The sequence below is a fragment of the Aedes aegypti genome, chromosome 1 (assembly GCF_002204515.2).
Source record: "Aedes aegypti strain LVP_AGWG chromosome 1, AaegL5.0 Primary Assembly, whole genome shotgun sequence".
Classification (NCBI taxonomy): Eukaryota; Metazoa; Arthropoda; class Insecta; order Diptera; family Culicidae; genus Aedes; species Aedes aegypti.
The window spans coordinates 92415177-92424270 of record NC_035107.1 but is presented as its reverse complement, the minus strand read 5'-3'; the positions used below and the strand labels follow the sequence as shown (position 1 = coordinate 92424270).

General features: G+C 39.0%; 1 long non-coding RNA gene across 1 annotated transcript; it reads right to left on the bottom strand.

The window, feature by feature from the left end:
• Window positions 1-3776: 3776 nt before the first annotated feature.
• Window positions 3777-4694, bottom strand: LOC110676043. The gene is made up of 3 exons (XR_002500026.1): window positions 4570-4694; window positions 4366-4505; window positions 3777-4306 (listed from the first exon to the last, which is right to left on the bottom strand). It is a non-coding gene; the product is annotated as an uncharacterized LOC110676043 (long non-coding RNA).
• Window positions 4695-9094: the final 4400 nt, after the last annotated feature.

Genomic DNA, 9094 nt, shown 5'->3' with positions numbered 1-9094 from the left:
CTTTGCGTTTTCAATTTTTTTTATGCTATCCGAAACGTTAACTCTGTCAATCATGACCATGAACACAGTACAATCAACGCAAGAAGAAGCCTCAGAAAAAAATAATGCATTAATTTTAAGATAATTTAAATCGTTTACCAAGACGAATCCTGCAAACAAACTACCCTTTGCCATATCCAAACTCCCAGTGTTTTGCGTGGGCCATCGTTTCCCAGCTTGCGCTGTTGACCGCATTCTTCACATCCAGAGTGACAACCGCGCAGTAACGGATGCCGCTCCTTTTATGCTCAATCGCCACCTCAGCTGTCTGCACGACCTGACTGGATAGCGCCCAGAATAGATTTATCTTTCCTGAATCCAAACTGGTTGTAGGACAGGCCGTCCGCACCTGCCGTATACGGTCCTAGCCTGTTGAAGATCAACTTCTCCATTAACTTGCCCGTCGTATCTAGTAGACAGATAGGTCTATACGCCGACGGGTCACCTAGTGGTTTCCCCGCCTTTGGTAGTAGCACCAATTTTTGTCGCTTCCATACATCCGGGAAGATTTCCTGATCTATGCAGCGTTGCATCTTGGTTCTGAACATGTCCAGATCTGCATTCACTGCCGCATTTAAGGTAATGTAACTTGCAGGCCGTGTTACTCCCAGCCTAGATGAGACCCCCGTCTCCAAGCCTCAGGGTCGGCGCTACGCTCGTGACACTCCGCGAAAGAAAACACTTATAGATGGCCAGTAAAACTCCCTCTATTTCGTGGTCTCGTGTACACTTATATTTCCACTTTCCTGACGTCCTACTTCCTGTTCCTGACTTCTAAACTTCTTCTCTAACTTTCCTTGCGTCCGTCCACAACGTTGGACTACGCCTCCCACTTTCTTATGACTACTCCTACCTTACGTCTTCTTCTCTTCTTCGGGGCCCCTTTACTGCAGCACCTTCTCCACTTCTCCTTCACCGTTGCTCCTCCACCGATCGCTCAGCCGTCTCCTTCTCTTCTGGCCAGGGGTGACGATGCTTCCTTCTCTATTCTTCTTCGGCTGCAGCCTCTCATGGACCTCCTGTCTGTCCCGTGCGCCCCTCGAGTATGGTGACGGACTCGAGGCTTCAGTGATCCGTGGATTCACTGGAAAGCCTGGGTTTCCAAGCGCACTTGGTTGTCGTTCTGGGGTACAGGTCGTCACGGATTCACTCCTGAATTAGCCGCCTAGGGTCAACGCAGGTAGGAACGGCTCAAACGGCAATGGCGTTTTTAAATAAAAACCGCGAGGTCCTGTGGGCACGACGGATTCAAAATGGTGGGAGTTAGACGCGGTACGGTCAGGCTAGGTTCGGGGTTATTTGGGGACGGAAATTTACCTGGATGTCCAGTTCAACTTCACTTCCTTTCTCCTCTTCAAAATATCAAGTCTCTTAAACTTCTTCAAACTTTCACTTATAACTTTATAACTTTTTGGAAAGCACTTCTGCTGTCTTCAACGATCACCAGGCTTATGAAGTGGCTTGCTGGTGAACGTTGACCCCGAACCTTTGGCCGTTGACCCATGTCCATCGATGACGTAATCCACCTCATCATGGCCACCCATTTCGCCACCCCCATGGCCGCCCATTCGTGTGGTTTAGCGCCGCCCTGGTGGTAACTAGTGGCACTGCCGTCGTCCTGATATAGGGTGGAGCTGTGTTGGCTGCGTTCGTGGGAGCTTTCGGGACATGTTACTTAAACCTATCTACAAACGTTTTCTTTTTTTCTCTACAATACATTTACGAAAATAAACGCGACAAATCTCATCAATACTAGACATCACACTGACACTGGTTACAGTAACATTCGGGATACCATCGGGTCCCGGTGCCTTGTTTGACGCGAATGATTTCACGACTTCTTCTCCTTCATCTGCCGCATACAGCGCTGGGGGCTATGGGCTTGTGGGATGATGCGGGTACTCTTCCCGCGTTCGATCATCGATCGCAGCAACTTGGGCATGTTAATCCTCTAATACCCAAATTTTTATTTTCGATCTAAATATCATTTTTAGTTATCTAAAATCGTTCTAAACACGTTTTGGGCAATTATTAATTTTTATTCGCAAATCTATGAATTTTGGTTTTTGATTTTTATAATTTTTATTTTTGAACATCCCTACCCTTTCTCATTTTTTTCTTGAAGCCTCTTCTAGTTACTGATTTTTTGCAACTTTTTACGGTACTTTTTTACAATATTAAATTTTTATTATTTTTCTGGGAATATTTTTATTTTCCGTGCAATTAACGGAAAAACAGGTTTGAAATTATTTTAATACCACCAAGCTCTTCTTTTGTGATAGGTTGATCGTAGAAAAATATAAAAGGTACGATTTTTTTATATTACACGTCAAATGAACCCCGAGTATTTATAGGTTATATAAGAATACATTTTTTCAAACAATTTTCAAAAATACAAAAAAGTTTCAAAAGTCATAAAAAACTTTTCTTATTTGCATGTTATGAGTCAAGGTTTAAGCCAAAAATAATATCATTTTAATTTCCGAGCTACGAAAAAACACACAAAATAAATTCCAAAGTGTACCCCGTCTTAAGGCGGGGTTGGGTATTAGAGGGTTAAGGTTAACGATCAACGCTCTGTCATCGTAATCATCGTCATCATCGAAACTAAAAATTATTCGATGAAAATGTGTTCACTGTGTTACGGAACAGAATACAGTGAACACATTTTCCTGTAAATTTTCTTGATTTTGAACGAAAAAACTGCTTTTGAAAATTCCGAAATCAATGACGGACTGATTATTGGGGTGAATTTTATCTGGTCGGTACCAAAAAACATTTCCTCCGAAGGGTGCTGAAAGTTTCGTTTAGGCCACAGACATTCCATGTTTTCTAGTTTATAGATGTCTAACGATGCTGTTGAACTATTTCATTTTTATTAGAGTCAGTTTTGCATAGAAATATTCACACTTTTTGACGGTGTAAGCAAAACCGTTGGAAATGTCGGTGCTAAACAATCCACTGGTGCTATGCCTACAAGTTAACTTTGAGTATTTAAAATGTTGTGTAAGCTCAAGTATGAACTACTGAACTCATTTTTGATATCATACAGCATAACAAGTATAGTTTTTTGCTCATAAAACCGTTTATTTACAAAAAAAATGCTTATTTCAAGGGAAATTGCCTACGTTTAGGCGTATCAGGCAGATTTTCAAAGTTTAATTTAGCAAAAAAAAAAAATCAAATACTCGAGTTGTAAGTATTTTGACATCATTTTTAGTTTCAGGGGACCTAAATTTAGTGGATAGGGAAATTTTTTATTCTTAAACCTGCTTTCCCGCATAATCGTGAACCATATCAGTACAGTTTCCCGTACTATCCAAAACCATTCGCGACAATATATGAACAGTTTCCTTTAACACCCAAAATAACAATAAGACTACAGTTCCATGAACGGTTTTGACAGTTTCGGAAATTGTAATTGGGAAAAGTACAATATGGGGAATAGGCGGTTAAGTTATGTAACCATTCCAAAACGCCAATTTTCTCGAACATTTTTGTCCGTTCACTGTTTGCCAAATAGTTGATTTATTATCCATTTTTTGCACAATTTACTGTAAAGCAAACTGTTTGGAAACAGTTTAACCATTACGTTGGAATAAAAATGAATAATGTACGTGAAATTGTTGGTTTATTGTGTTTTATGGTAATGCAACCATATGATTTACTGTTCTGATGTATTTACACTATATGAAAAAAGAATATTATAGCTTAATAGGTAAAATAAAACAAAAAAATAAGTGTATTAAAACTTTACTTGCAGAATTCTTTTAAGTTTGTCGCCACAAATGCAATGCCCCATATATACTGCTTCGCATTGAAAAATGGGTTAACCAACGTGCGAAGTTTGATTTATGACCAACTTCGCCGCGTCGCAACTCGATTCTCAATAGTGCTTAATTCGCATAATGCACACGGTGGAGGACATAGATGCGCACCACAGCGAAGTGACTCGCGACGTGGCGAAGTTGGTCAAAAATCGAACTCCGCACGTTGGTTCACCCGTTTTTAGTCGGGAAGCAGTATAAATGGGGCATTGCACGCAGTCCGCAGCCATCAGGATTGTAGTGCTCATCGTTTCTCGGGTGGATTCCATGTAAGTCAGCAACTGCCCGGTACTATTCAGCAAGTCAGGGAACTTCAGAGCTTCGGACAGTATTCATTATTGCACCCACTCCTAGTGGTTCATCTCTTGAATGCTTTTTGGGCGGTGCTCAATTTTTGCGTGTGGGTTGATTGCTGGAGGTCTGTTTTGTTGGTCTGGTAACTGCAATATGAACAACAAATTGATTCACAATTGGAAATAAGACGGTTTTTGGATCTTACTTGTGATTAGCAGCAGAAGAACGATGATTCCATGGCTGTAGGACGAACGCGCCTTGGGTTTCTGTTTTTCTTGCGGCCCCACACTTACCAGGTTGTGGGGTTCTCTGCGTTCCGTTGTAATAAAATCCCGGTCGTAAAAGCTGTAATAGAAAAACAATATTATGTGAATTTCTTATTAATTTAAACTTACGTTCAACAACTTACATTTCCTATTTCCTCCGACTTTTCTGCGACGACGGTGACGACAAACCGGAGCAAAAGTATCGGAGACAAAAATTTACTTAATTTGTTTACAACAATGCGAAAAAATGCACGTTAAAAAAAAATCAACTCAGTGACGGCACATATTTAAAAAGTTTGGAACAAAATTTAATTTTTAATTTTTATTTATTTTGATCGTAAAGTAAAAAAACTTTTTTTTTGCCGAGATGTACGCACGTATGCATCTTTTCAACAGAACTTCTTTTTTTTTTTTAATGAATGCGTGTGTACATCTCGGCAAAAAAAGTTTTTTTTATGTTTCATCTACATCCACATATATTTTTTCAAGCGTGCGTAATATAACAGTTCACCAAACTGTTTCTATTAAGTCAAATATAGTGAAATGCTAAAGTGTGAATTTGTTGCGCAAAACAATTTGACAAACGGCTGTTTTATATTTTCATCATATCTCTCGAGTTTTCATTGCTATACAGTTCAACAATATTTGTACACTGTACTAGCATGTCACAGTTTGGTATACATTACATAAATAGCTTTTAATGGTCTTTAGCTTTATGTTTCATACTGTTCAACACAATAGCAACAGTTTAGAATACACTTACCTTATCAGTTACATGAAGCTTACTGTTAGCAATGTGTGGCAAATTGTATATTTCTATGCGGGTTGTTATATGATGATCAATTTCGCCCCAGTGTGTTTTTTTTTTATTTTTTTTTTTTTTATATTTATACTATTTTTATGATATGTTAAATATTACTTCATGAAAAGTCGATTACATAAACTGATAAAGATCAATGGAGTACTGATTTTGTCAAAATTTATCTGACAATATTGATTGATTGATTTTTCTTTATTTGAGAGACTTTCAGCCCTTGGCTGGTTCGTCTCTTCTGACAATATTTAAAATCCCAAGGTCAGCACAACAAAAAGTTGTAAAATAGTGATCAATTTGCCCCCGGATTACGGTACCTACCTCTTATTAAAATAAAAAAAAATGTTAAGGACCCTCCGATAGAACATTTCCAAACCGGTCGCAAATGAAAGAGGAAAGCCTAAGCTTTTATTTGGTGGGTGTTTTAGCGATACTGATTTTTTTATATCAATGTTTTCTACCAGAGGCACCGTGCCACTTCTAGAAACTAAATATGTGTGCCAATATACTGACAAAAAAATATTTGAAACCGTTGAGGATTCGCTGAGCGGTAAGGGTTTTAGTATTCTTTCTTTCACTCAGGCCTATACGGGTTAATTTTACCCTCTGATATAGTTTCAACCGCTACGGTGTTCTCACAATCAGTATTGGAACGGAGTAAAGTAAAATGTACACGGATATAAATTTTTACCTTATTTTGGGTAGTTTAGCATCTATGCTTTCCGCCGTGTACATTAGTTGAAGTTGGTAAACCATCAAACTTAGCACGTTGGTTAACCCAGTTTTCAACGCGAAGCAGTATATAATGGACAAATTTCCATTTCGTGGTTGTATCATTAATCACGATTTAAAAAAACGACCAAACTCTTCCACGTTGAAGCTCAAAAATCTATCATTCAATAATCAACAATCATCAAAAATAAAAAAATAAACAGTTTTTCGTTCAAATTTAAATAAATCCTCACGAACATCTATCATCGCATTGCAGATAGCAAGTGCAGTGACAGATTTTCATGAACATTGCTTGAATTTTGAGCAAAAAACTGGTTTTTAAAATAGGTAGAACGATGCTGGTTATTTTCCTCTTAACTTCATGGTTAATAAGATTTTGAACATAAAAAACACAAATATTGAGCCGTCGGACGACTAAGTCCTCGGCGCCATTCCGGTGGCCATGTTTCGTCTAATAAGGTCTCAAGCCTTTTTCATGGTTTCAAAGATGCATGAATATCACGAAGGTCAGCCGCCAGACGACTAGCATGTTTTGATGGCCAGTTTTGGCCAATTAAATCAAAGGTTCATTCGATGACGAGCATGGTGAGTGACGTGAGGTCAAAGCAACATGAAGCGTGTAAAGAATTACGAGACAAGATTCCCGGAATACGTTTATATCAATATATAATCTAAATAAATAAATCAAGCTTACCAGCCAGCTTCTCCTTCGTATTGTCGTCTAGCTTCGCCCGGAGTCGTTCCATCGCACTATGATAACGGTGACTGGGTGATACCGTCAATCTGAAATGTATCCAAATGGATCGCCGGACCAGCGGTGGGTGGAATCCGGATCTAGGACAGCGGAGAAATGGGAACGTTGATTGGGTGATACCGTCAATCCGAAATTTATCCAAACGGCTCGCCGGACCGGCGGTGAGTGGAATTTGGATCTGGGACAGCGGAGGAATCGGAAGGTTGATGTTTAAATCAGTTGCTACCAGGAACATGCGAATCTGTAAAACAGGTTATGCAGAAACTTTTCCCTGCTAACGGAAGGAATGCAATTTTCTGGACCTACCTCAATCTCTAAGCACCGGTGGAGGGTGGAACCTAATTCCTGTGACCGAAAACCGAACACTAAATCGAATAAAAACTGTAATTTTCAATACCACTTATAATTTTTCTGCACAAAAAGAACTTTGCTGCTGCAGCTTTTGATGGACGACACAACAATGGCGATGATCAGCACTCGATGTCAAACGACCGACACAGCAACACTCAAGGAAATTTTCATCCAAAATTAAGTTTTTTCTACGCAAAACTGGAGAAAACTTGAAATAGTTGTCATTGGGTAGTTTTGAACTTTAATCTATTTCGGAAGATATGTTCATAAAAAAATCAAAATCTAAATAGTATTAGATTATACTAAATTGGATTCACTATCAGACATGAACAGTATAAGAAAAATTAATTAGAACGATTTTGTGAAATTGGCAAATAATCACATTTTGTCTCTACTTGGTCTGGTGGTTGTACAGCGGTACTTCTATTTAATCTTAAGTGCATTTTTATCCAAAATTGAGTATAGCATGGTTTACTCAAAAAATAAGTAAAAATAATTTAGACGTCACTTTCGAATCTACCTAAAATGGGACTATAATCAATTTACTTAATTTTGGGTTTTTTAAACTTATTTTTTGGGTAAATTTTTGTTACCGTGTAGAGTTGTAGAAAGGAACGCAGAACCAAGACAAAACAGCAACAGTGCGCATCGTACCTTCGTGCTGTGCGTACACGAATTCTCTCTGCTCTTGGAAGTTTTCTGAAAAACTACCTAAAGCAATAAAACAGTACTTTTCAGTGCTAGAAAAACAGTACTTTTCAGTGCTAAAATTCAAAACGGCAAATGAGCAATCAGTTCGATGCTCTAGACAAATTTTCCGAACACCAAATCGAAGCAGCCTCTAGCCTAGGCTCTTTGATTAAAGTGAGGAAGCAAAGAGTGCCGCCTATCGTGGTCAGTTGTTCCGAATTTGCGGGATTTAGGCAGGAGATCTTGAACTCCATTAGGGGAATCAAGGTTTCCTTCCAAATCGCAAAGAAAGGAGACTGTCGCGTTTTGCCGGAATCTCTTAAAGATCGTGAACTTCTTCTCAGACATCTTGAAGAGAAGAAGCACAAATTTTTTACTTATGACGACAAAACTGAACGTTTGTTCAAAGTTGTCTTCAAAGGTCTCTCAAGTGACTATAAGTCACCTGAAGAGATCAAAAATGGAATAAATGATTTACTTGGATTTTCCCCAGTCCAAGTAATCATTATGAAAAAGAGAACCCAATCTGGCATTGTTCGGAAAGGGCTTTCTCAAGAATTTTATTTAGTTCACTTTAACAAAAAAGAACTAAATAATATTAAAGCTTTAGAAAAAGTAAAACTTATGTTCGATGTCCGTGTGACATGGGAACATTTCCAGAAACCTGGAGGAAATTACCAGAATCCCACTCAGTGCCGTCGGTGCCAAATGTGGGGTCATGGTACAAGAAATTGTCGCATGGATGCTAAATGCATGATTTGCGGAGGTTCTTCTCACGCTAAGGACGTCTGTCCTGTGAAAGAAGATACCAGAAAGTTTGAATGCGCCAATTGCAAGGGCCCTCATAAAGCTAACTTTTGGGAATGCCCTTCACGCAAAAGGGTCATTGAGGCTCGTGCCAGGCAGATGAAGGATAATATCCGTTACGATAACGGTCGTTCCCGCAATTTGCCTGGTAGAGTATCGAACAATGCTCATTTTTCAGTTAACGATCGCTTGATCATGAATCATACCCATCAGGAAGATCATAATCATGCTCATTCACAAACAAATTTTAATCCGTCGGGTAGCCGTTCGAATCTTTCAATTTCGTATGTATCTACCCACGGTAAATCCTTTGCCGATATCGTAGCAGGTAATTTGAACTCTTCCCCTATTCGTTCCATGAGTACCCAATCTACTTGTTTCACATCAAATGGAAAAAACCCTACCGTCACAGGTAACTCCTACTCCGCTTTTTCGTCTACCGAAAATTCTAATGGGATATCATCAGATAATGTACCCACTTCCAGGGATATGTCTGCCTCTGATTTTAATTTTCTAACTG